At 39.3% G+C, this 27,532-nt stretch overlaps 1 long non-coding RNA gene across 1 annotated transcript; it reads left to right on the top strand.

Annotated features, from left to right (window-relative positions):
• The first annotated feature begins 1,589 nt into the window (after nucleotides 1-1,589).
• LOC115601350 lies at nucleotides 1,590-27,414 on the top strand. The gene is made up of 3 exons (XR_003989313.1): nucleotides 1,590-2,511; nucleotides 22,382-22,461; nucleotides 26,227-27,414. It is a non-coding gene; the product is annotated as an uncharacterized LOC115601350 (long non-coding RNA).
• The last annotated feature ends 118 nt before the right edge of the window (nucleotides 27,415-27,532 follow it).

Genomic DNA, 27,532 nt, shown 5'->3' with positions numbered 1-27,532 from the left:
TGACCTATAGTGCCTGAAGACCTTCATTTTTAGAAACTTGAAGTCCATTTTCTCCTTCAATTATAAGCATTCCAGAGGGCATTTCATTCAGGTTCCCCAAAAGAGCAAGCATGCCATACATAAAAGGAATAATTTTCTGTGCTAATTAAATATAAGTGATTGGATTTTTCAGTCAAGCAATTAGTATTCACATTGGCTGGAATTCTCTGGAAAAAAGAGATTTGCAATGCAGGAAGGGAGAACTTCTTAATAGAGATTCAGTTTCTTCTCTGGGTAGGGATGCCAGTGAAATTTTACCTTGTTGGTTGTGGCTGTGGTTCAGTGGTATTAGCACAGATCACTACCTCTGTTAAAGTCACTGATGGGCTGCTTTAAGAGGTACCTACATGAACATTCTCATCCTTACCTAGGACTTGCAAAGCCTCAGCGAGATATGAAACTTATGCCCAGGATCACTGGAAGTTATCTGTCTTTGTCTTGAATTCTGGAATTTCCTGGTCATGCACCTTCAGAGCAGAGATAGATGAGGCTGTTTTGTAGATTGTATCGCAGGGAGAACTGGCTTTTAACCATGAAGAGATATACCGATGCATCAGAGACATTTCAGTGCTTTATTTGCAAACACTGGGGTGTCCTCAACATAGGAAGGACATGGAACTGTTAGACAAGTCCAGAGGAGGCCACGGGCATGATAAGGGGGTTGGAGCACCTCCCGTATAGAGGCAGGCTGAGAAATTAGGGCTGAGAGATTGGGGCTGTTCAGCCTGGAAAAGAGAAGGTGCGTGGAGACCTCAGAGCAGCTTCCAGTATCTGAAGGGGCCTACGAGGATGCTGGAGAGGGACTCTTCATCAGAGACTGTAGCGATAGGGCAAGGGGTGATAGGTTTAAACTGAAACAGGGGAAGTTGGGGTTAGATATAAGGAAGAAGTTCTTTACTGTGAGGGTGGTGAGGCGCTGGAACAGGTGAATGGTGAATTGGTGAATTCACCAAAGAAGTTGTGAATGCTTCATCCCTGGCAGTGTTCAAGGCCAGGCTGGACGGAGTCTTGGGTGACATGGCCTAGGGTGAGGTGTCCCTGTCCATGGCAGCGGGGTTGGAACTAGATGATCTTAAGTTCCTTTCCAACCCAAACCATTCTATGATTCTATGATTCGGTGGTATTACAGTGTTGCTGCTGGGAGCTCAAAGGTGGAGGTCAAACTAATATCTGACCCACTTCAATAGTCGTGTTTGAAGATGTAGAAAAACCATTTTGAACTCACTGTTTATGCTCCCAAATTAAGCAAAGGATAGGCAGTAAGTGCTAAGTAATGTATTCAGCTTTGCAGTAGTTTTTCTGAGTTACAGAGTGTGCCAGACACTAATTAAATGTTGGCCAGTTTCTGGTTTAAATACTGAAAGTGCTCTCAGGGATGTTTGGCCTACAAATGAGGTGATAATATTTGATCTCAGCTGGAAAGTTTGAAGAGCAAAAATTAAATTGAATACTAGGTTAGAACAGCAGCCTTTAGTAAAGGACATAAATTACGTTGGTTTATTCTTGTTTAAAATCCTGTGTGGGGTATGGGGAGAGGAGAGCTGTGGAGGTTACGGACTCCAGTGGGCTGAGAGGGAAATTTCCATCCAGTAATTGTTGAGGCATGAGTGCAGTAAACTATATCCAAATTATGACTTATAACTACATGGTAAGATTTATTTCACTGTTTTTTCCTGTAAAATTATCATCACTGTTAATTGTTAGTGTTTTCTTAGAGACATCAGTGCTGTTGTTCTTGTGCCTTCTAACTCCAATTATGATATTTGTCATCCTAGTAAAAGAGCTTCTCTGCTCTAATGATTATACATTTTTGTTTGAACTTCAGCTGTCGTCTCTGTTTAATGTATCTCAATGTACAACTTGTTTACTGAAGTCTTCATTTTTTTTCCACAAAGAGAATATTATGATTTATTTCCCAGTTTTAGTGGTTTTATTCACAATAATGAAATGTTCCTTTATTTTATTTCTTGCCACCTTTTGGATGAGCAGTTAAGTATAGGTACGTCTTACCTTTTGAATGTTAACAATCTATCCAGAATTCGCTGAAAATTTAAAGGATGACGTTTTCTTGAATATTTCTTAAAGAATTCATTGGCATTTGTGCTGCTTCATACAGACAAAGCTGGATGTATTTAATTATAAATACTTCCTGTGTGGAGGAGAATAGGTGATAATTCTCAGTGTCTGCTCCACTAAAATGCTTTTTCCGTCTGTTATTGAGTTAAAAGTTTGGCAGATCAATCACAAATTTACAAGTACATATCCTAGACTAAGGACCGTCGAAACTTTTCCTCATTGAAATTTGAATTTGTTCCTTCCAGTTCCAACTCTATAAAGCGAGGGGAAAAATATAATTTGTAAATGGACAGAGGTGTCTCCTGGAAAACAAATGGACAACCATGGAAGCTAGCAGGGAAGCCAGACCAGAAAAGGGGGCAATTATATGGATGTGCAGCCACTCTGAATGACAGGGTAATTAAAGGGCTTTGCAGAATGTGTGAATGTGTAACACTGGACCCCTTGGACAGTGATAGCCAATTCCTGCTCTGGATGAATCTGGTGTTAAATTCCCATTGATTCCAGCACGATCACAATGAGGTCAATGCTGAGCTCTTTTGTAAAATCCACCCACTGAGGAGTGAATAAAACCAGCATTCGTTTATTCAGTGTCATGATAGGAAAGGAAAGGTTTTCTAACTGCAACATCCAGGCAAACATGGCTCTACATTTAGCTTCCCAAATTACTCATTAGAATGACTTCTTCATTTTCTGCCCAAACTGTGTGCCAGTGCTCTCATCACATGAAAATTGGCAGTTGTCTCATCTGTTGTACGTAGACTGTGATATTCCCCAGATAGATCTGCTTTAGTATACAGTTCTTTAAATGTTAGCAACCTTAAAAGCAATGCTTGCAGTTTCCTGTCCATGTGCTAAAAGAGTTTTTGATGAAGGACAACAAAAAAGAATTCTTCTGTGTTCATCAGCTTTTTCCTAATTTTTGGGCTATGTGGTTAGCAATTCAGCATGATGCATAAGCAGTAAATACTATTCTGTGCCTCAGATCTAGACAGCTGGTTCCCCAGATTTTGTGCAGAACTGTTTTACAACCTGTTTGCTTGGCATAGAGCAGTTCCCTGCTAAATTATTCATTTTGTTCTGTGGCCAACAGACTGGATGCTTGTGACATGTCAAGTGAAATTCAATCACTACATCTGATGTAAACAAACTCTCAAGACTTGTCTCTTTGAAGGAATAGAGCTTTGATAATGTGATCATCTTCTCCCAGTCTGTCTTTTGCGCTGCCATTAATAAAGTGAAGGCAAGATCCTCGTCATTTAAAGGTAGTGCAGTCCTTGCCCTTAGGCCAACTTAGATCAGATTGGGGTGAGAATGAGCAGGAATCAGAAAAGAAGGCAGTTTGCTCACAAGAATCCACACCAGAAACCGCTGAAGTGAAAGGGGTCTCTGATCCCCACTGGGATGGGGCTCAGAGGGATTCTTTTCAACAGATAGTGGGGCAGAAAGACATAGTACATTTATGGACATGAGCATCATTTTTTTTTTTTTTTTAGTGAAACCTGTCTTGTTTGGGGACAATCACATGGATTTTGGAGTGTGACTTTGGATTTTTGAATCTTCAAGCTGCTGGCACATGAACCAAATCAGTTGCCTCTGTGTGGTGGACTGATTTATTTTTTTAGCTCTTCAGCCAGGGACTAGAGGATAGGGTAGAATATAAAAGGCAGATGTATTCCTGTTGTCCCTGCTGCAGGAGGGGAAGATTGGTGTTTAAAAAATGGCAGAATGGTAGTGTTAAATTTAAGCCTTGAGATTTAGATTTCCTCAAGTTTCAAATGTGATGTGGAAGACACATGTATCATTTGTTCTACAACGCAGCAAAAACTCATAGCACGAAAGAGATTGTATGTTTTTGTTGTTGTTCTTCTTTTCTTGAGGAAAAATCATAATTTGATTTAGTCCCTTCTCTTCCTCAGGAAAGGCTTGAAGTGTCTTGAGTAGAAAAAAATACAGAAAATTGTTATCAAAGACTATAAATGCCACTAGTGAAAAATAAGTGCTTCTTCAAGCACATCATTTCTGGCAATATGAAGTGCTTCAAAGGGAAAAAAAACCCAAAGCTCCTTTAATTATAGGCAATATATCAGCATAATATTCCTGGAGCGTGTTTCTCGGGGGGGGCTTCTTCCCTTTGTGAAAACTTGTCACCATTATCCTGAGCCTGACTGTGACAACCCATGTCCGGGGTCAGATGATGGAGGAGGGTTTGTAGGAAAGATTGCAGCTGGCAGATCTGTTCCCTTTACAGGCACTCCTTGGAGATCAAGAGCTGGTCCAGAAGTGTGCACCCCTTGTTGCCACGCAACAGCCAGACAGAACCCCGGGTACCAGACATAGCTCATCCATCATTTCATGGTTTTTCAATATCCTTTCAAATGTGGCTACCAGAGCTGCACACAGACTTCCAGTCTGCCTCAGCCATGCTGTAAAATAACTTTCTTACTCCTACTTGTCAGTCCCACTCACATACACTTAAAACATGCTGTTAGCTTTTTATCCTACCACACCTCATCAGTTTGTGTCTTAGTTTCAGATTATGTCAGTGTTGTTCTGTCTCTATTCATCATAATGCAACAAGGTCTCTTTGTGTGAATTTAACAGCACATTGGTCCTAACGCTGGGCTTATCTCTGCCAAGATAAAGAAGACTCTCAGAGCAGGGAAAGTGTCATGGCTGTAAAAATATATCCACTGATCCATATTTCTTCTTTTCTATTTCTAAGTAAGCATTTCCTATGGGAAGCTGTGGCTCTAGCTCCTCATGGATTCAGCATGTTGTTATTTCTGTGTCACAGTGCTAGGAATATGTTTTAGGGCTCTTTCCTAGCAGATATGATAAAGACCAAGTTTTAACATCTTGATCTCATTTTCCCTTTTATCGGTAATATGAGTGGCTAGTATTGAAAGAACTAGTTCTTTCTTTATGTTGGTATAAACTGTATGTTCAGAGCATGTAATAAATGAGAGTTACGCTTGTCTGTGTGTGAGAGAACATGTCTGTTCCTGGGTCTCAAAACACTGCCTATTTTTAGACTGCACTGATAGTACATGAGTATTTTCGGTTCTTCGATGCAAAACGTTTCCTTTGATATTCAATCGTGAGTCCTTATTTGTGCAGTAAAATGCGTAACAATATACAATATCAAGCTGTAAAAGTGTATGCAGGGCTACTGCTATAATCTTCAGTTGCATGAATGTAGTTTTGTCTAGCTCTGTGCAAAAATGCAAAGCCTGTGCCAAGCAGGTTTTTGAAAGGGTCACATAGTCATAGTCCATTGGATGAAACAACCAGCAAGTTTAAGAAAAACCTAAACCATAACAGCACCCTAATTGCATGACAGTAAAATTCAACTCTTCTAGTTCTGGTTACATTATCTTAGAAATGCTTTTACTTTATCTCAAGCTATAGAAGAAATCCATTAGAAGCATAACCTGAAAGGGACATGAAGAGGTCATCTTTCATTTCCCTGCCTTAAGGCTACGTGGGCTGAAAAACTTCACACAGTGTATTGTTTCAAAAGTTGTCTGAGCACGCATGACTTCCAGGGGAAGAGTTAGGGTTATGTACTAGAAGTTTCCCACTTTCAGATGTCAAAATAGATAACTTGAGCAGGGTCAGTAACACGTAGTCATGTAAGTAAGAGAAAGAAACTGAGAGGAGTCACATTTTGGAAATAAATTGGAACTGGAAAACAATGTGATAAATGCTTGTGAATCAATACTTGTCAACCTATTATTTGTGCACGTTGTGATTTCATGATTCAGCCAGCCATGAATAAAACTCCATCTAAAGCTAGTTGTTATTCTCCTGCACTTCCCATAATCAAAGACGTCTGCAATTAAGCTAGTGCAGAGTTAATAACATATGCTGGCGGTTTTAGTTATCACTTCTGTTCAAATCTGCATCAGTAGAATCTAGGGAACACAAACAATAGTCGAGTCAGAGCACCTGTAATTATCACTGCGAATTACTGAATTGACCTTGCCAGAAAAAAAATGGAGCAAAAGTTCTCTTGTTAATTAATATCCTCAAACGCTTTTGTAACTTGTGTGTATAGTATGGAGATAAGCCAGATAAAGAAAAGGCAGGACCCAAGAGATGCATTTAGGATGGTAAATGATAGATGGAGTACTGTCAGGAGTTTGGGCATTGCATTTTTGCATGTGCTAATCTGTGGAATGCCAATGTCTTAAGAAAAGTTGTTAAAATGTTCTGAAAAGCTTAAATAATGGTGGCAATTAAAATTAGTTGTTTCTTCATTAACGTTTGCAAGTGAAAGTTCTGCTCTAGTGGCAAGGAACTTGTGGCATATTCTTGTTTGAGATGGTTGATCTTGGAATAGAACAGTTTCCTTTATTTGCCACTGGCTTACAGATTACAGCACAGATTTGAAAGTAGCACCTGCAGGTAATAACTGTCCTTCTGCGGGAAGCAAACTTCCATCGCTTTGGGCCTTAGCCGGCACAGCTAAACGTAGAGGGATGAAAACTTCACAAAGCAAGAGAAGAAAGGGTCACCAGATTGGGTTTCTGACCTGCGGTTCAGTTTCTGTTCTGCTTACAGAGTTGCTTAACTATGGATGGCTGTTATGCAGGACAGTTTGCAAGGTAGTGTGTTGATAAACTGTGAAATCAAGTTGCTGATAATCCTGGGGATATTTGGAAATGCCAAAGGGATCTTCAGGTATCAGAAAAAAATAGATTTATTTATTTTTTTTAATTGGCATTTCTTATAATTCCAGTGTGTTCAGTAATTTAATTTCGGAGGCCACAGGATGATGGGCTGGGCTGTGGATGAAGCAAGTGCTGTGGCTTTGGCTGGATCTGGAAATAAGGAAGAGGAAAAGTGTTTCTTTCATCCTTTAAATCCAAGCCAATGGCAACCACTGATTTCATCAGGAAATTACTGGAACTGATTTCACTAGGAAATTACTCCTGACATGGAGGAACTTTAGTAACATTCCTTCCCTAAAACCACCTTTGCTTTAGAAGGATGAAGGAGTTGCTTCGTTTCACAAAGTTTCTTGTGTTTCATTTCCTGCTCTGCCTTCATTTATTCCAAGTGGAGAACACTGAATGACTATCCCTGCTCCTCCCTACTGCAGTCACGCTGCCTCCTTTGGCTGACTAGGAGCAGGTAAGATCACTTGAGCCCTTCCTGTTGCTGTCTGGGGCAGAACTGAGGCAAGGAGCTGCCCAGGTGGATGCTGAAGCTGGTTTGTGCTTTCAGCAGTCTCCCTCTTGGCAGAGATTTCTAGTGCTTTGTCAAACTGTCTGGCTGCATCAGTTAATTGCTTGTTATAAAGTCCTATCAGAGCGCTTAAAGTTCGCCATGCACTTGTTAATTTGGTTCTTTGAATAGTTTAGAAGTCCTCAGTTGTGCTGGGGTAACACAAAAGCAATGTCACAATGTACCTGCAGCATGCCTGCCAAAGGCAGGGGTAATCATCACTGTGTTGCCACCACTATTGATTCTGCGAAAATCTTGAAAGATAAAGAGGAAATCAAGCATAACAGAGTGATAATAGAATGATCAATGCTGCTTGCCACAGACTTTGCATGTGCATTGAAAAGGAAGATGTTTTGCCAATGCTAGCCACAGACGTGTAAATGAGGTGATAAGTCTTATCTGAAATACAAAGCTGAATAGAAGCGTCTAGTATGGTAGAATTGACATTGGTGCTTTAGTAACAAAGTGAGAAAAACAAGAAAGATGAGATGATGTCCTAGACCTTCAGGAAAGCACAGATGGTTCTGGTGGCTGTCACGAAATTTCTTTTTCTCAGTATTTGAATCATGGTTCTGTTTTCTTTCATAAACATTGAGTGTGAAGAAAGAATTAGCGGAGAAGTCATTTTCCTCTGGCACTTGAGTAGCCTGGCTTGTGAACCAGAAACCTGTTGTCATAAAAGCTCTTTCTTGTTATTAAAAGACTGCTTTCAGTGGCAATAAAGCCACCAGTTTGGGTGAAATTTTTTCTTTTCAATGGGATGTTCTGTAGAAGGAGCCTTCATTCAATACCAGAATTTGTGCTGAGTATCATGGGCCTCAGATTCATCTAGTATCAAGCCTTTTCGTCACCAGAGTGTTCCAGAATACTGCTCTGGGGAGCAACACATTTGTGCCTCTCCTTGGGAATCCTCTGCAGTCAGTGGGATTGGTTTCTGTAGCAGGCATGTTTGCAAAACTCTATCTCCCATCCTTCCATGTGTATAAGAGTTTCAGTGTCACTTCAACTAAGCTATTTTCAGCATTCTGACTTGCTGCAAAGACTAAGGGATGGATTTCCACACCCTGGCGTTTTTTTTTTTCCACAGCCATTGATGTCCTTATTCACAGCATCTAATCCACTCTCTGAAATGTTCGTAGCTATTTCCCTCAATAACATCAGATAATGAACTTGATAATGGGATTGCCTTATCCCAATCACAGCTTTAAAATATCTTGTGGTGTCAAAATTTCATTATTTTAATCTTCTGTTTTCCACTATATGAGCTCTTTCAATTCACTGTGGCTTTTCTACAAAATTACATTACCTAGCAGTGGCTTGCATAAAATATTTAATATCCTCCAATATTCAGTATCTTTTAATACAAGATTTTGTTCTAAAATTCCTTTTCCACATAGTAAATGGTTATTTCTTGTCATTACTGTCCATTACAGTTCCATTTACCTTTGTTTTTCATTTAATGTTAACCTCAGGTTAAAGCCATTCACACTTCAACCACCACTTAGCTTTAAATCTGTGTAGATACATTTTATAGAACTTTTAATTACTTGAGTAGATATCCATAGCAGAATCATAGCAGTGTTCTAACCCAGAATTACTGTAGCAGTCTGACCACCACCTGAGCAACTCTATTCACGGTTTAGATCATGACAATCATTGTTGGTGACTACATCATTGTTGATGCTCTGAAATTGGCAGTCTTTATTGAAACAGAACGTTTTGAAGCAAACAGGAAAAAATTGAATTGATATTTGGGGAACCATTTGAAAATGGAGGCCAATCACCAAAATCCAACAGGTTTCAGAGATCGTTTGAGTTTCAAAAGCCATGGATGAGTAGGAATTTTTCAGAGTGCACTACAGTGGAATGGGCATTCGGAGAGCATCAGTGGTAGGTAGTAAGAATCTCACCCAAAAATACGGTCTAACAATCCTATATCTTTGAAATGAGCAAAAAATAAAGTACAGCAGGAATCACAGTAGGTAGATGACATGCTTCAACTGAGCCAGGTCCTTGAAGAATTAGTCTGGTGATTATGGGAAGACTACAGCTGAGTGTCTTTTTAAATCAGGTAATTTGAAATTAAGTCTCTTTTCTTTATCTGGTTAGTAAAGTCCATTGTTCTGAGTTTATGGCTCAAGTTGCTATCTGATTTTTAAAACAGCATTTCCCAGTGTCTCCTGATGAGTTTAATGTAATTTGAGACCTTTTCATTCTTGAACGCTGAAATTGCAATGAGATTCGGAAGCAGAGTGGTTAAAATGAGTTTCCATTGCTAAAAAAAAGGTATTAGTAGATAATTCAGACTCAAAAGAGAAAAAAAATTAGATGACTAGAAGGCTGAAAGTAATCCATATTGAGAGACTACCTGCTGTGCAGAGCAAGCATGGAGCATGGACTCCAGCTTCTTCAAGCTGCAGTTCCCTTTGCTTTCTGATAATATGCCGGATGTAACATGAATGTCTCCCCGGTCAAGTGTTGCTTGATTAAAATGGATTAGGGAAAAGAAATGTCCTGAAGGCTTGCCACATGCTGCTCTGTGCACCTTACCCTGCCTGCCAGGCAAACAGGGAGCAGAGCTATTATTCAAATAGCAATGACGTGTGATTTAGGTTTTTCAGATCTCTGCCTTTTATACTCTCATAATACAGATCATTAGGGACCCAATGAAATATTCCATTTATCACAGTAAATTTGGATGACTGGTGACATTAAGTGCTGTTATGGGTCTGGGTCATGATTACTGCCAAGCAGAGTCCTGTTCTTGCTGAGTGACTATGCATTAACTCAAGTAGCTAGCTTATTATCTGTCATAGCTGTTGAATAAGGCCCAGTTTTTCTAACAACAGGGTGGGTAGGAAAGTGTCCAAGAGAAGTGTCGGTCTCTTGCATCTGAGGATGAATTCAGGATCAAGTCTTCATGCTTTTGCTTGGGTAAATCAAAGGTGATTAAGCTAATTTTCCAAGTTGCACTTTTCTGCTTCTGCACACAGGCTGAGGCCAACTCCTATTTATTCACATTACCTATGTGCCTGAGAAAAGGAAACGAAGAGAAAGGTATCTCTGTAGCTACGCAGTGATGAGGTTACAAGGAAATTACACTTCCAACTACAAACATACAGAATTATCACATACCATTAAGTGATTTTCTCTTCTGTCTCACAGTTTATGTCCAATCTGTTGTGACAGTCTTGCTCTGGAATTTTAATGAATCTCAGCCTTTGACTTCCATCCTCTCCAGACAGGTTTTTAGCTTGACAGCCAAAAATCAGGTAGCTTGCAGCATAAATTCACTATCTTGAGTTCCAAACATGGGCTTTACAAAAGAATTTTGCAAATTCTTTCATAATTTAAAATAAAGCTATTTATATCTATTGACAGTAGATAAAATGTTTCAGTGCACATTGTTTGGCTTGATGTATTTGATAGCTTGAAACTAGCTGCCTTCCAAACCTACAAATCTACAAGTGCTTATCCTGCTGCATGCTCCTTGTGTCTATGAGCAGTAGCCTGCTCATCTTCCAGAGTGTAGCAGGTCAGTTTTAAATTCTGAGTTTAGTCCTTTTAATCTGGAATAACATGCATGGATAGAAGTTAATTCGTTTGTATTGCTGGTAAACCTCAGGCTTCTGTTATAAATTATAAGACTGCTGTTCAGAAATAATAAATTCATGCAGTTTTTTCCTCTGAAACACTGACAAGGTATAATTATATTATGATTTATTTTACCACCTTAGGACCAGAACCCGACATATTTACTGACACAAAATTAGAAACCAAGGAGAGTAATCAATCATTCACAACTAGAGAACTAATTCTTTCTGTGTCCATTTAGTAGCCGGAGTACAGAATAACCCTTTTGTTATGACCTCTGACAAATGCAGAGAATAAAAGTCAGGTTTTTTGATTTCTGATTCCCTTTCACTCTGAGCCTTTTAATGCACCTCAGCCTGAGGAACAGTCATAAACAGTAGTTCAGCCTTTCTAATACCAAGGATACAAGTTATCAGTGGAAATTGAGATAATTTGAGACCCCAATTACCAACCTAAATGGGAGTGCTGGCCAAGACATCTTCCAACTCTACCGTTTCCTTCCGTATGGATATGGCACATTGGTGGGGTTTATCTCACTGGTCAGATCTTCTCCAAAAGCTACCAGTTGTGTAAGATTGTGTTTGGTTTTGGGGGAGGAATGCATTACTGTTTTTTGCCCATGATATTTTCCTCTTCTCCAGGCTACGCTAGGCATTCCTGCTCAATAGCTGTCCTACTGTGTGCTTGAAGATCCCAACCAGTCACTACAACTTGTGATGTAAACTTCTCATGGCATTTAACCATATGGAGATGCAACAGTAGAGCAGCAATGTTTTCATGGTAAAAAACTTACCACCAAGGAACTATTAATGTATAGGAAAACAAGCTGATTTGAGAAAGGACAATTATTATGTGTCTGAAAGAATCATCCTTATTTTCAAGCCTGAATTTTCAGGTACCTGTAAATCAGTATGTAGAAAATTATTTTTCATGACTAATTTATATTTAGTAAGAAGATAATAAAATTCTCCAAATTCTGCATTCTTTTAATTTCCATCTGTCTCAGGGCATAACTCTCTCTTGTGTGCTTAGTTAACAAAACACTTTGTTACATCCCTTCATAATTCTTGACATTAATAGTCAATTCTTCAGCTTCTTTGTTCAACTGAATGGTGAGCCTAGAATAATAAAATACAATGGAATCAGTGTCAATCAAAATGATTATTTAGTGAAAATTTAAGTAACCAAGCAGGCAGTTAGCCAGACCCGAATCACAGAATGCCAGCTCCTGACATGTGATGGATACTTCCTTGGATTTTTCACAAATCATTGCACATACAGTGTTTTGGGAATACATACCTGTGAATGTGAATAAAAATTTCCAACTGTGTGTTTGTTGAGATATGTGTGGAAGGATCTAGGCCCTACCTATCCAATACATGAGGTGCATTTTGGCCAAAACACCCTGGAAATGATGCTGTGTCTACCTTTGATTTCAAAGTGGAATTCACTGAAATTAGAAGAATGCATGTAAGGTTGAACAGATTTTCCGCCTTCCTATTTTAAGTCTGTTAGGAAAGTTATTTTCCAGTGGGAGAAAAACTCCACCAACTCTGCCATTTTATTCAGGCTACAGGAGCTGTTAATCCTCCAGAATGGCTGTTTGCAAACAGTAATGTCTGCTAAGTTCTTCCTCATGGCTTTTTTCATCTGGCCTGCACAGAACACGGGTATAGATGTGCTCATCCCTTACTCTTTTACAGATGCTGCTTTGGCAAATATCACTGCAGCAATGTCCATCACAAATGTCTACTCAAGAGAAACATTTGCCAGGGTCTGCCTGCCAGCATGAGCTGAATTATCTCACTGAGGATAGAATGTAGTTTGTCCTTGCCTCTCCGTCTCTAAGATAATCATTAGGGAGCCATAGTAGAGCTGATAACTAGCCAGGAGTGACTTGCAGCAGATGCTAAATATTGTAACACTGATAACAGTTAATTTTTTACTATGAGATCTGAAACTCTAGAAACTTTATTCATTTCTGAGAAATGGTTACTCTAATTTTAAGGGACTTGATAAGGAACTTTTGGGAACAGAACAAGCTAGTAAGAGAATATATGATCTGATTAATAAACATTCCATACTAGCTGTCAGCCTGGAGTCTACTGACTTTAAAGCTACCTCACACTCTCACATCTAGCAATGATGCTTAACATATGGACCTGGCTGAAAGTATGGATCAGTAAGAGGCCTCCCAATGGTTCACTGAACACTGATTTAGTTCATGTTTCTTGAGAAGAAGTACAAGGCAACATTAAGTCAGGTTCTGTAAGAGGGATACATAGGAGACGGGGAGAAAAACAAAACAGAGAAAAGGAACAAAGACTTTGAAGCTTGTAATTTGCCTAATTGAGATGAATGTTTAATGTGATTTATTTCTGATAAGTAGTCTTAACATTTTTCTCCTGCAAGTTACCACTATGTATGTCCTGTCAGTCCATGCTGAGTTTCAGTCTCAAAGGATGGCCAACTGTGTGCTGCAAGGCTGACAAGAAGTATTAAAATTAATCAATTCAGGAAGTCTAAGTTCTTATATTTTCCAACATAGTCCAGCTGAAGGGGATGTACTGAACAGGCATAACACCCCAGCCCTGCTGCTTCCAATTTTGTAGCAGATCACTGCATCCGTATTAGAGCATCCTTGAAGGCAAAAAGTGCCCACTACCAGCTGCTGGGTCCAGACCTTGCCGCAGGAAAGGTCTGACCCAGGAGCAGATGAGCAGGAACTTCCTTTCCAGCTGTCAGAGAGCTGCTCCCTCTGAGGTGCCTTTGATCACAAGGAGAGGCACGAACTGATACATCACTATTAAGAGAACTAATTTCGGCAGCTGCATCTGTTTAATTGGGTCTCTCAGCAGAGCATGACTGTACAGGCAACCTGGAGGGAAGTAAGAGATCACTCAGGTGTGAATTGCAAATGTTTGAAAGCTTCACTTGCCCCTGGATAAATCCTCCCAGGAGCTGCAATATTTGTGCAACTGCTGTTCCTGGCCAATTTGCACTTGGATGGGAAGTTTCTTCTAATTCAGGAGATATAGAAGTGTACAAGAGATCTACTTAATATGTGACATTTCTGTGTTGTACAGCATGATACTAAATATTTTCCAGAGCTACTGAAGATATTTGGACATTTCAAAGGCTATTTTAGACCGTTTTCTTAATTTTCTGCATGAGCTGAGCACTAAACTCCTGGATTTTTTGTTGGTAGCTTTCAAAGGTCCCTTAAATACTAAAACTCTCTTCAAAATGTCCAGAACTTAAGCCATCTTTGAAAATCTGAAGTATTGTGTAGGAGGCATATCAGTTGTTTGTGTCTTATGTTGCCAAGAACTGTATCATTGTTATCTTTTACCTGTTTATCAGAGTCCTGATTGCCACTGATATTTCCAATAGAGAACTTGGTGAGAGGTGCTGCTGAAAATGTAATACGTAAATATAAAAGGCAAACCTAATGTATTAGGCGGTTGGTTCTAGATTAACCATCTTTCTCATATGAACAACTAACATTATTTAAATATCATGCTATATGTGACATTGCTGCCTAGTCAAGGATAACCTGGGTATAACCTTTCCCGTCAGTATGTCAATATTGATGTCAATAGTACATTGTTTTGACATTTAGAAACAGAGTTCTAAAAGCTAAGACTTGGACACGTAGCTGCTTTGGATTAGATTTACTGACCATGATGGAAACACAAGAAGAGAATAAAGAGGCACTGCTTATAACCCTGAATAATTTGATTTCAGGTTTTGCATCCAAAACTCTAGTTATTCTCTTCTGAGAATAATTAAAGATTGGCAGCACTTGCAGTTCTGTGAAAGCAACAGTCCCTTGTAGTAAGAGACTTTTGGTAGAACACGATGTGCCAAACTGATCTCCTTATTCTCTTAGAAGATGGGTCCTACAGCTGATAAGTCAGTGATGAGAACTTAAATATGCTTAATACTGTGAGCTCATGTTAAAATGTCGATTCTGCCAATAGTTTCCTTTAAAATACACAGAAATGCTTTTCACAGCATTTTGTTTCTCAGTGGTTTGCTGAATACCTCTTCAAACTTTGCAGCAACCTGACATGTCAACCTTTGTGTCATCTCTGACCAGCAGTGCAATAAGAGAGTTGTCTGATTCATAGAAAAATTCATTCTTATTAGTGCTAAGCTGTCAAAAACATGAACAATACTTTTTCCTTCCTGATCCCTCATGTTCTGTAACACACAGTTGTTGCAAGCTGCATTCCACTAGGAGAGGCAGATGGGGAAGTATTGCTGTTGAGAAAAACTTTGTCTTACCAAGCCAGTGAGGGGGAAAGCCAGCTTTTGGGAACCTGCATGCTGGGAATTCTTTTTCCTGAAAAAGAAACAAAGCATTTTGTCCTACTTTTCCAGAGATTAGCTTTTGTTTAATCTTCCAATCTTCTGGCATTCTGAATCACTGACTACTCTAATAACATGCTAGTTAATCCTTATGAAACATGTAGTGATAATTCAGACTAAGAAATAATTCATGTTTTCCTGCTGCCAGCTAAAAGCTTATGTTAAAATTTGTGCTGTTACAGGGAAAAGAAAAAGGAATGTGGGGTTTTTTTTTTGTCTCCTCAATTTTATGGTTTTTTTTTTTTCAGTGAACTTTCTAATCACAGTATTCTCATTTTTTTTTCAGGCATCCTCAGCATAGATAGCCAGTTCTTACTGGGTTTCATTTATATTCTCTTATAGCAGACCAAAGTTCCACCCTTCCACTTCATCAGTAAACAACTAAGAAAAGAAAACCTTTTAATTACAGGTGGTGTTTATGTCAAAAGCTCTGATCTAGCTTCGCATAAACCAACAATTTGAATTGTCTTGGGACAAAAAACAGCTATGTGGTAAAAACCAAACAAAAATCTATAAATAGAAAAAATCTGCAAAATATCATTAATACTTTTTGTTGATATGAGGTATATTTGTTTTAAAGACAGTTTGAGACAAAAATGTCATTTACCTTAAAGGTATTTCAGCAATATTATGCTGGTTCAAGAGATACATATTCCTAATCTGCCACTTTCTGATAATTTTCTGTGTAAAAAAAATCATCCTAAAACTCCAGGTTCCACAGCAGCAATCACACAAGCTGTCCGAAAAATAACTTTACGTAAGTTTAATAACTACTAGGCCAACAGCAAATGTCTCATCAGACTGAGGTTCACACTGTGAGCTGCTCTTCATGGACCTGCTGTGCTGCTTCATGCCTGGTATGTGATACTGAAACAGCTGAGGGGCTTTTCCAATACGTTAATATGTAAGGAGTAGAGAATTAGAGAGTTGGGTCAGAACTGAGCTTTGTAACCATAAGTCAGCTGTCAGCTTTGGCTTTCAGCTGGAATTTGTGGACATCTTGTGTGATGGTCTCCCAGGGTTTGACTTTTCACATGTTGTCAATAATGTGATTAATGATTTTGCAATGTTCTTGAAGTGGGGAAAATCTGCTTGTTAAACAGTACTAATGAACACAATGCTTCTACTGTTAACCTTACTGCATATTTACTGCTGTCAGGGAGGAGGGGAAACAGTCACATTGTTTTGTTGGGTGCATGCCACACAAAATGCAGCCTTGACAGTGCTTCATGGGCAAGTCAGGTCAATAGCGAAAATCGGTGAGACCTGGTGGTGACAAGCTTTAGGGCTACAATTAAAGCCACATTTCAAAAGTGCTTTTATGGCAGTGAGACAGCTCTCCTACACTGTACGTGTTCCAGCCCAGTTCCCTGTGCATGTTAAGACTTGCCTTCCTAACCTTGTCCACTGGGCTTCATTTTTCTCTTTTTAATTTGCCTCCTTCAGCTCTTCCCACTGGCTCACTTACTAGAACATCCTGCTGAGACGTTTAAAAATAGATGGCTGAAAATAAGAACATTACATAAAAATGTGGACCTACTAAGACACGTGGAAAATATTCATAATAAATCATTCTCCTTCCTTTACCTTTTGCATCGACTGTGAACTATTTGAGCAGACATCTTAATACTTTCTACAGGTAATACACTCAGTATGCAATGTTGCTGGACCTACAGATAATTAGTGATAAGTAACCCTATGTCAGACTTTGATTCAGTCATTTTAGTGGCTTAATGTGAAGGAAAAGTCTGTAGGCCAGACCAGATGATCAAAATCACATTTTTGGGGGCTTCCAATTCAATGGAACCACATTTGTAGGTGTATGTCAATGTAACGTGGTGCAGTAATAACAACTGTGTTCAAGAATAATTGTTTTAAGAGTTTTATGCTGTACATAAAATAGCATTGGATATCACACTACTCAGTGTAAAAACAAGCCATTGTCAAAAATAAATTTAATGTAATATAACAATGAACTGAAATCTTTTAAACACAGCATTTAATCTTTTGCCAATGTAAAGGTATGAGCTCATTTTCAATATTCCCTATTTTCCTATTGCTCTTACATTACTAACTTGAATTATCTTTTGGCTTTGTGGTTAGGTTTTTTAATCTTTTTTGCTTGTGTTTAATTTCAGCAGAGATTTATCTGCAGAGAAAAGGCAGGGGTCTAAAGATCAATTCATTTTGTTATGTTTCCTTCCCACCTACCTTTTCAAGTTTCAGAAGGATTGGGAGTAATTTGTTTGCTTTTCTGTATGCTTGCACACACTGTGTTTGCATTTCTAAATGACAAAATACTAGCCTGATTTTTAATACTTCTGTAATTTGGTTCACTTGCTCTGATACATTAAAAAAGAAAGAAGTAATTTGTTTCACCAGGTGCTCCCAGGTAGCTTTTGAGCTGTTAGAGCTTCCATTCTGGAAATGTACACACCAGTAATCAAGTCTATTTACTTTTTTCAGTGTGAATTCATTGTGAAGGAGGGTCTGTCCTGAGAGCTCTCTGTGATTGATGCCTCTGAACTGTGAAAGGAGCTGGTATAAAGTCCATGACAAAACCCACTTCCTTTTTAATAGGAGCAAAAAAGCTGAATTTCTTAGAGAGTGCATAACACAGCATTCTTCTACTGTGCTATGTCATGGGAAAATTAATGTCTTGTTTTTCCTCCCTAAGGATATTATCTTCCACATCAAGATACATGTTTGCGTGTGTGCCAGCTAGAACTTTTCGCTTTCTCTTCTTTCTTTTGGTTGCTTGCAGAACTTCACAAAGAGACATAGAGCCACAGTAAGCGAAGAATTACTTGTTAATTAATCAGGCTTGGGGCTAAAGACAAGCTGGGATCATTATAAATGGTGAGGAACAGCAGCAGCTTGGGCCTCATGAAAGGTTCAGATGCCTGGGGCTGAGTGGTCAGCATGCTGGCAGGCAAGAGGAAGACTGTCTTCTTTTCTGTAGGGAATTGAGGCTGGAGGATGTAAGGGGGGTTTCTCTGTCAATTGGTAAAGGTAAAACTAGTTTCTTTTGTGTTATTTATTGGTTGTAGGGTTTCTTGTATCCTTTCTGAGTGCTGGAGGAAAACATTGCACACAAGTTCTCTGCACGGCATCTCTGCTGAGGTAAGCTGAGGGGTTTGATTAAGTTAGGGCTGGAATGTATTAAAAGTAGAGGAAAAGCAAGCGTGAAGTCCAGTATGCTGGGATCTGCCAATGCCACTGTCTTTGTGGCTGACCAGAACTTGCATTCCTTCAAAGCTTATTTACAACATTTCTTTCCAGTAGGAACCTTGGGATGAGCAATCTGCCTGATGCCACTTGGATAGCAGTTTGGCTAGTTACTGTGTTCTGGGGTCAAATCATGCTTTTGGCAATGAGGTGTTCCCCTGAACTGTGTCAGTCTATCTACTATGAATTAAACCCTACATGTACAGCTAAAGGCACACACTGAAGGCAGTTGTTTTTCTTTGGATTGCTTGTAGTATATGGAATAATCATACCTGACTCTGAATACTCATGCTGACTCTTTAAATCTTCTTTTGCCTTTTTTCTTCCCTTAATACTAGAATATATTCCTGCCTTCTGGGTAAACCTAAATAAAACATAATGTTAATTTGCAATCCTTTTGCCTTCATGCTAAGCTGCCCAAGATATTTTACTTTTAATTTCACAGTTCTCAGAACCTCAGGGCAATGCAGCACCTCTAAAGTCTCAAGCCTTTACATCTGTATTATGTCTAGTAGTAAATTAATGTCTATAGTTAGGAATGAGTGCCACGGTCTGCTGAACTTAGAAATGTGCTCAGTGTTATGTGGGTTTCTGTAACTTTGTCATGCAAAATATCTCACAGATGTGGTTTTGCTTTCATTACTTCTGGTGGGAATAAGGCTCAGGTAAAAGGAGATTAGAGAAGGGGATATGAGAAAACAAAAGCATTACAAAGATCTCTAGGTGATTGTGGGCAGGTGGTGTAAATTGGAGCATTTAGAATACAAAAGAATACAGTTGGTAACTGAGGAAGGAACTAGAAAAGCTTAGGTTGTATTTGTTACAAGAGTTCCTTTGAGTCAAATGGAAATTGGTTTAGCAAGGAGTTTAGTCTGCAGAAGGAATCTGACAACTCTCATTGAGTTGTACAAGATGTGTGAAAGCAGGGGAGGGATAAGAGGGGCGCTGAGGAGGAGTGTGCAGCAGATAAAGGAAAGCTGTAAAAATCACTGCCACGTGTTTCCTAAGACTAGAGTAGTATCTTCAATGTCTGCATCCATGGCTGAACCACTTGTATACCGTGTATATGTCCTGGAGCAATCATCTGTTGGGCAGCAGTGCAGGAAGAAAGCAGGAATACCCCATGCTTCATTTCTCCCTAGAGAGGAAGAGATGCCTGGCTGCAGGATGGAGGGAGGTCTTCCACCAGCATTGGACTGAAGGAAGCAGCAGCGTTAGTCCTGTTAACTCACCTCAGGAGGCAGGATGCATTGGAGGTGGCAACCATAAAAAGCCACAAACAGCATTCTGGTGATGTGTTTAATGTTTACAAATGCATAGTAATTTTTTATAGGATAACGGTAAACAAATAAAGGATGTAAGTACATCATCCCAGAACAACTTCTAGCTCTATAAGGAGAGGGCCCATCTGTCTAAGCACCGAGTTAACTGCTCCTTTACCTTGCAGAGTAGTGCAGGTACCACTAGATGGCTGTCAGACTGAAGGTGTGAGTGAGAGCCTTTGGGAGAGCACCTAGGGCAGACCAGGATTCAATGCAGAGCTTTTACAGAGTGGTTCTGAGGTGGGGTCTTAACTATCAGAAAGTTTGGGGCAAGGGGGGAGACTTAATCATACTGAATTGGCATTGTATGATGCAAATCATCACTGATAATTATAAATGGACTAATGTTTTAGCTTGGAAAGCAACAGGTAGTGATAGAACAAGGAGGCTTTAAACTGAAAGGAGGTAGATTTAGGTCAAATATAAGGTAGAAATTCTTCCCTATGAGGGTGGCAAAGTGCTGGCACAGGTTGCCCAGAGAAGCTGTGGCTGCCCCATCCCTGGCAGTGTTCAAGGCCAGGTTGGATGGGGCTTGGAGCAAGACAGGGAAGGTGTCCCTGCCATGGCAGGGGTTTGGAGCTCGGTGATCTTTAAGGTCCCTTCCAACCCAAACCATTCTATGGTTCTGTGAGTTAGAGGCAAGATGCTTATGGTCTGCTATGGGATTTCCTAGGCTGGAGACATCTCTATGAGCTACCAGTGTCAGGTTAAGTAAACCCTAGTTTGATAGTTCATATGTTGGAGAGACAGAGATCCCAGAATCAAAAAGAGATGAGTCACTGGAGCATTTTGCTTTGTTCAACTTAGTGTTATAATTTATATATCAGCATTAGAAGTGTACCTTAAAGCCCTGTGAGAATACAAGATGTTTGTCTCATAAGGCAGTAACAAAGATATATTAAATAAGAAGGTACCAGCACAGTGACTTGACTTTGGGAGTCCTGTTTGGCCCCTAGTCTTAGGCTCAGATCTGGCTGGAACAGAGCTGGAACATAGCCCCTGAAGAGTTAGCACATCATCCATCCGTGTGTGCTTCACTTTGTTGATGGACTGGAAGAGTGGGATAAAATCCTGAACAGTGATGTCTTAACATTGACTCAACCCCAAAGTGGTGTTCCTGCAGATTCAGTTAAACTCATCTGGACATTTGGCATGTATATAATCATTGAATGATTTGGGTTGGAAAGAACCTTAAGATCATCTATTTCCAACCCCCTGCCATGAGGGCTTGATGAGATGCTTCTTCAATGATTTTCTTCAGTCAGTAGAAGTACACTGATTGACTGTGTTGGGAAGGGAGGCCGATGCTGTGTTAGAGATGCACTTCGCTGCTCACATATGTAACTGCAGGTCACAGCTGGGGAGATGTTAGCTTGAAAGCTGTCTGCTATGGCACAGTGTATTTACTGATCGTCTCGGAGCCTGTGAATAAAAAATGGATTGGCCCCAAGCAGCACAAAAGGCATGAATGGAAAGAAAGAAAGAAGAAACTGTATCTGTGGCAACCAGTGAGCTGTGGTAATTTGAGTAATTTCTTACAGGCAAACCCACAGATTTCCTGAGAGAGAAACTCTGTTAGTACTTGTTCCTCTAGACCTGCTTCCCTGCTATCTCATGAGACCCAGTCATGCAAACACAGTTCCCTGGGACAATTTCCATGCATAAATTTTGGCAGACTTAAGCTCTCTGCAAAGTCCTTAACTTAGAAGCCACTTAACTTACCCACCACATCCTGGAAGAGAAAAACTTCCAAAATTAATACAAGCTTGATTATTCAGCAGAAAAGCAAAAGTTGGGAAAAGTGAGTGCTATTGCTGACTTGTTATGTGCAGGGTGCTCCAAGGCTTTTTGGCTGGTTGATCTCTCTCTTTGAATAAAATGAGAATCACATAAATATTGGCAGTCCTCCTTTTAGCCAGGGTTAAGTAAAGAGCTATGACATCGCCAGCCTCTCTCAAATGAGCATGCCCTTAAGGAAGAGGTTCAGCACCTCCTTGTAATTCTAATTGGAGTGTATTCACACACAGGAACACAACATTTGTCTAATAACGCTTTACAGGTTGGGGTATTCCTTGCCATTAGAGAGCTTTTGGCGGCCCTTTTTCTCTCTGCTGGAAACAGGATTAATCAAGAACTGCATCCCTTCTCTTCCAGTTTCCCACCTAGAATCAGCCACACTGGATATCTTTGAGGGTCTTATGAAACTCCCTCCCTTTTGGAAATGTGGATGTTTGGGAGCATTCAGTGTAGCTGTTTCAAAGAGTGCATGTCATGGTCATGGCAACATGGTCAGTGTTTTTAGGAAGATCAATGTATATATAAAACTACAGCATACAGTGGTAGGAGTGTAGATAAGCATGGAAAAACCAAGGCTTGTATTTGTGTCTGGGTTGTCAGCAGGTCACAGGGATCGCAGTCCGACAAACTTGTGGAGCCTGAAGTGTTGGCTACCATTGGTCATAAAAGGAAGGTTGATCTTTGTCTTCAGCATTGTGACTGACTTTTTTACATTTCAGAATTGCTTGATGAAGGAAGAGAATGACAGTGAATGCATTGCAGCAATGTAGAAATGCTTAAAGCCTTATTCTTAACTGTGGTAAGGTGGATTAAGTCTATGGATTTGATGAGTGATACTGATTTACACCACATCTATGCTGCTTTTCTTTTCTTTTTTCCTTTGGTATCCGAAGCTGAAGCAGGCAGTGTGAAACACAGAGGTCTTTTCTAAACCCAGTCAGAATCTTTGTTAGTTCAGTGGAATTAAAATATAGTCAAGTATAAAATTTAACTACCTTATCGTAATATTTAGTTACACTTCTTAGAGACTTCAGTATACTGGCTGATTCAAACTCTCTAGACTGTCACAAAGCCAGAGGCACTTAGCAACTCACAGGAATTATCCAGCAAAGTACAAAAATGGGCCTTTAATTTGCTGTTATTTCAACAAAGAGTGATTAAATACCTGCAAACCTGTGCTGCTGACATATTTTGCTCCTTGGGGAGATAATTTGAAACTGATTTATCTTTTGTTCTGTGTAGTCTTCCTTCCAATATTCTTGCTCTTCAAATGCATTTCTGTGGGTTTTGTGGTTTGTTGGTTTTCAGGGGTGTTTTTATGCTGCTTTTGTAGTAACTCTGAGGAACAGACTCTTGGTTACAGTTTTATTCAGAAATGAAAAATTCGGTAGACAGAATGCAGTTTTAAATTCTGGTAGAACGCTTCACAATCTCTGAATCACTTATGCCATAAATCTATTCGACCTTCAGTTTCCCTTAGGTATCTTTGTATCAGTATGAAAGTAGTTTAATTTGTTTAAGTGTGCAGGCTTACATTGTAATGAGCTGATAGCATTATCTTTATGAGCTCTAGAAATGACTGTACTGAGTCCTGCAAGCACCATTCAAGTCATGAAGCTATGTATCAGACTTGAAATTACAGATAGGTAAACTTTTGTGTTTTTTCCCCTTTCTTTCCTAAAAATTTACTGCAAAAACATAGTAATTGTGCTGTACAAGTCTATTCAAGTATCTTTGCTGAACTGTGTAATATTTTTTGCCTTTAATCATGAGTAGCTCATAGCTCGCTCTTCTCTCTGAAGCTTTGAAATTTCCTGGAGTTTGTTGTCTTGTCTTTGAGCTGATTTTTGTGAAATTCTCAACTAAGTCTCTCAGAGTTAGAGAGGCTCTAACTAATTTGCTGTGGAACTAGGCAGTTTGGACAGCTTCAGGCTGGCTGGGTAAAAAGTAAAACATCAGACAAATGAATATATACAATTTTGAGAAGTAGAACCTCAAGGCATAAAGTTTTATGTTACCTGCTTTGTTGTTCTGGTGAAGATATTACAAGAACAGTGACTTGCAAGTGAAATTTTAATTAGAAATTTTTAATGAGTATTTTCTTAAAATACCATGTAAGACACTAAAAGGACAGTAGAAGACCTGTTGATGGAAGGACATGAAAGCACTCCCTTTGTTTTATGAGTATTCTCTATTCATGAGTGCAATCCAATTATCTTCAGTATTTGTCATACACTACCTTTAAGGTTATGAATTTTAATAAGAAAACTCTTTAATGAGATGGCTTTTTGTGTAGCAAAGTAGCAGATCTGCATGTGGGGCTCAAAGTGGGCAGGCAAAAACAAAAGCAGCAATGGAACTAGGAAGGTTCTTGGTCTTTGTCCTGTCTGTGTGGGAAGTGATGTGCATCTGAATGTGGGGATAAGGGCAAATTATTATGCTGTTTGTCTGAAATGAAGTGAAACATCATTGGATTCTCACAGAGGCATTGTGAGAGCTTCATTGCCCTGCAAGGTCAATATAAATTGTACCTCATCTGTTTTAAGTTTAAGCAGAAGAAAAATTCTTTATCGTTGCTTTTGTTCTTACTGAGAATAGTCACAGTTCCCTGGAAGCTGATGAAAAGAAATTATTTTGAAGTAGCTGAGATAAAACCTGTTGTCTTGTAGTTAGTGTCTGGCTGACTAATACTTGACTGAATGTGAGAACTGGCAAGCAGGAAATTTCAGAAGATATTATGACTTTATTATATGCGTGCATGGAGTTCTATACCAATACTTAAAGTCCTGATGGATTTTTTTAAACGCAATTGTCAGGCATGAAGCAGTAGACCTTTTCATTGGAGATTTAAAATTCTAAGTGTTTGTTTCAGGATGATTATGTTTTATTACTTAGTTATGGTACTTATTACTGATGATATAACAGACTATAACTTTCAGAAGAGAAATACCCTAAGGGTCTTCTACAGCCGTTCCCTTTTAGACATATGTTTGATTTTTACAACTGGTGTAGATATGGCAGGAATCGAGTATGGAAATAATGAAATCTGAGTTGGATTTTTTATCCCTTTTGCTGAATCTACTGTAATATTCTGCTAAAGTGCTCCTTAAGCAGTTCTACTTGGTGCTGATGGTCCAGGCCTGGATTTTTACATGAGTTTTTTTGGTACTATTCTGAATGCAGATCTCTCTTAGAGTGAATTAGCTTTGGGTTGGCTTTTTTTTCCCCCTCTGTGTGAGCTTTTCATGGAGATCAGATACTGGCATAAGCAAACTGCAGGAACACTAAACTTTGGAGAAAATAAGTTTTTTGAGAACTAGCTTCTATTGGAAGTACAATGGTAAAGACAGGAACACAGGGGGAGGGAAAATGCCCTGGTTCTTTCTCTTCATCATCTTTTTCTCATGAGTACCATTTTACTCATTCAGAAAAAAAAATAAAATAAAATAAAGTAACCTAGAGTATGAGTTTGCATCCTAATACTGAGACTAAGAACTGAAGCTTCTTGACAAGATCTGCAGCCTGTATGCAGCCTATCTGAAGCCAAATGCACACAGTTGGTGTGCCCAAAATACTTGGGGGAGTTCTGTAGACCTTGATGGAGCTGAGTGCTGATGTCCTGCAAGGAAAGAGGAGCATTCAGCTCAGTCTCTGTGCTGTGCCTGCTTTGAAAATCCAGTTTAATGTCCTGTGCCAGAGGCCGGCAGAGAATGCAGTGTGCATACTGAGTACATCATACCTTCACAACCTTGTCCTCTTTCAGAGGGCTTTGCCAGGTATTGTGCCATGGCTAGGACTCAGGGAATTGGTCAAAGCCTCCTTTAGCTCGGATAAGTCATTGCTACGGAAGCAAAATAGTTCACAAGGAATTCAATACTTGCAGTAAAATGTGCTAGAATATCTAGATTTTACCATGCACAAACCAGACTCCGTTTAGGAAACATGAGTATTATATCAGCCTTTTATCAGTTTAACACGTGGCTAAGAATTTATTACTTGTTGAAGTAAAAACTTTCTCATGCTCCTTCAGGGAATGTGCTGTACTTTTCATTTCCTTGACCTTCTAGATGTTCATCATTATTTATAGATCACTGCAATGGACTAAAATAATTTTCTGAACAAAAAGAAAGAGGGAAAAACATCTTTCATTACAAGTAAAATCAGAGGGTAGTTTAAATCAGCAAATATGCTTAATTGTTCAAGATAACTGCAGAATGCTGTTTGGGTATGTTTGAAATAAAGATATGGACCGATGCAAGTTTTAAATACTTCTGCTATAGTTTATTCAGAAGATATGCAGTCCACTTAGTGAATTCTATTACAATTTACCCCTGAAATAGTGTACTGTTGCCTCCAATGAGTTTATATGACTTAAAGAATAAACCTGGTAACTTTGTAATAAATAATAGTGACTGAATGCAAATTTAAGATTGCGGAAGTTGGATGAAAAGCAAATTTTAGGTGATCTAACAGTAGATGGAAATAATAAAATACCAAACCTGTGAAATTAGAGTTCATTACTGAAATGATAATATATCCATCTTATGTAATGCTTCCTTACCAGAGGAACTGGTGAAAGTCAATGAGGAGAAATAGCTGGAGAACAGCCGGGAGGTACAAGGGCTGCAGTGAGAATATGAAACAATCTGCAGAATCCCTAAAGAAGTGAGTTAGCAAAGCAAAGGTCTTAGCCCCTCAGTGCAATTCCAACATCATAGGAAATTTGCATTTAGTCCTTGATCAAAATCCATTCACTGTGTTTTGGTTCCAAGTCAGTCCAGTAATTGGAAGAGTCCTGTATTGTGTTTTCATGTGACTCTGCCACATTCGGGTGTCAGAGCAGAACATCTGTCAACTTCCCCAAAAAAAGCTGCATGGTGGGGAGTTTTGTGCATCTCTTCACTATACAGTAGGAGTTGCTGCTACATCAGAGTAGCAATTAGAAGCTTAAAAAGAGGTGCAATGCATTGATGAGGGCTGAACAACATGGTTTCCCCTTGGATAATGAGTGCTGTTCCTCTGCTGCTTCTAGATTTTAGATTCAGGGAAAAGGCTTTGAACTAAATGAAGCTGGATGCGAGGCACCTACACTGCTCTTTTGATTATGTCTGGTTATGAAATGATAAGATCTTGGCAACAACAATATCTGCTAATTGTAACTGCTTGTTCTGAATTTGTTTCTCAGTTGAGTTATAGAGCACTAAATGTTCCTCTCAACATATTTTTCCCTCCCTAGTAACACAATGAATCATGAAGGACATTTTCTATGAGAGCTGGTGCAGCTCAGACCCAGCTATAGGAGGAGATTGAGTTGGAAACAGAAATATGTTGAAAGTACAGGCACTCACGTCACTGTTAAACAGTGGTGATTTGCGTGTTTGTTTTAACTCCATGTAAAGAACTTACTCAATGGAAGAACTTACACAAGCTTAAATGGTGAGTCAAGGTTTGGGTTTGGATGTGAATTTGGATGCATGTTATGTCCACAACCCCACCTACATCACAGAACCTGTTGATATTAAACTGGTTTAAGTACTTGGGCAGTAAAAGCCCCATTATTTTTTCCAGCCATCTGCATGTTTAGAACAGTGTAGCTGGGCTAATTTTCTGTGGGACCATGTTGAACTAGCTCCTGCACTAATTAGAAAACTTGTTATTTAGAAAAAGCAGATCAGTTGCACTACCTGATTGTATTTCCAAAGTGTGTGTCAGTGGGGACAAACAGCTTTTAAAAGATGTCTGTTCTGCACCAGGATACATGTTCTGACAGGCTCAGTCAGCACTGTCTTTGGCTCTACCAGACCAGAGGGGCAACACTGGGCTGGGCTGACTGTTGTGGCAGTGTGCAATTGTTTATCCTAAGAAACTGG

The sequence above is a fragment of the Strigops habroptila genome, chromosome Z, assembly GCF_004027225.2.
Source record: "Strigops habroptila isolate Jane chromosome Z, bStrHab1.2.pri, whole genome shotgun sequence".
NCBI lineage: Eukaryota > Metazoa > Chordata > Aves > Psittaciformes > Psittacidae > Strigops > Strigops habroptila.
This window is presented reverse-complemented; position numbering and strand designations above follow the sequence as displayed.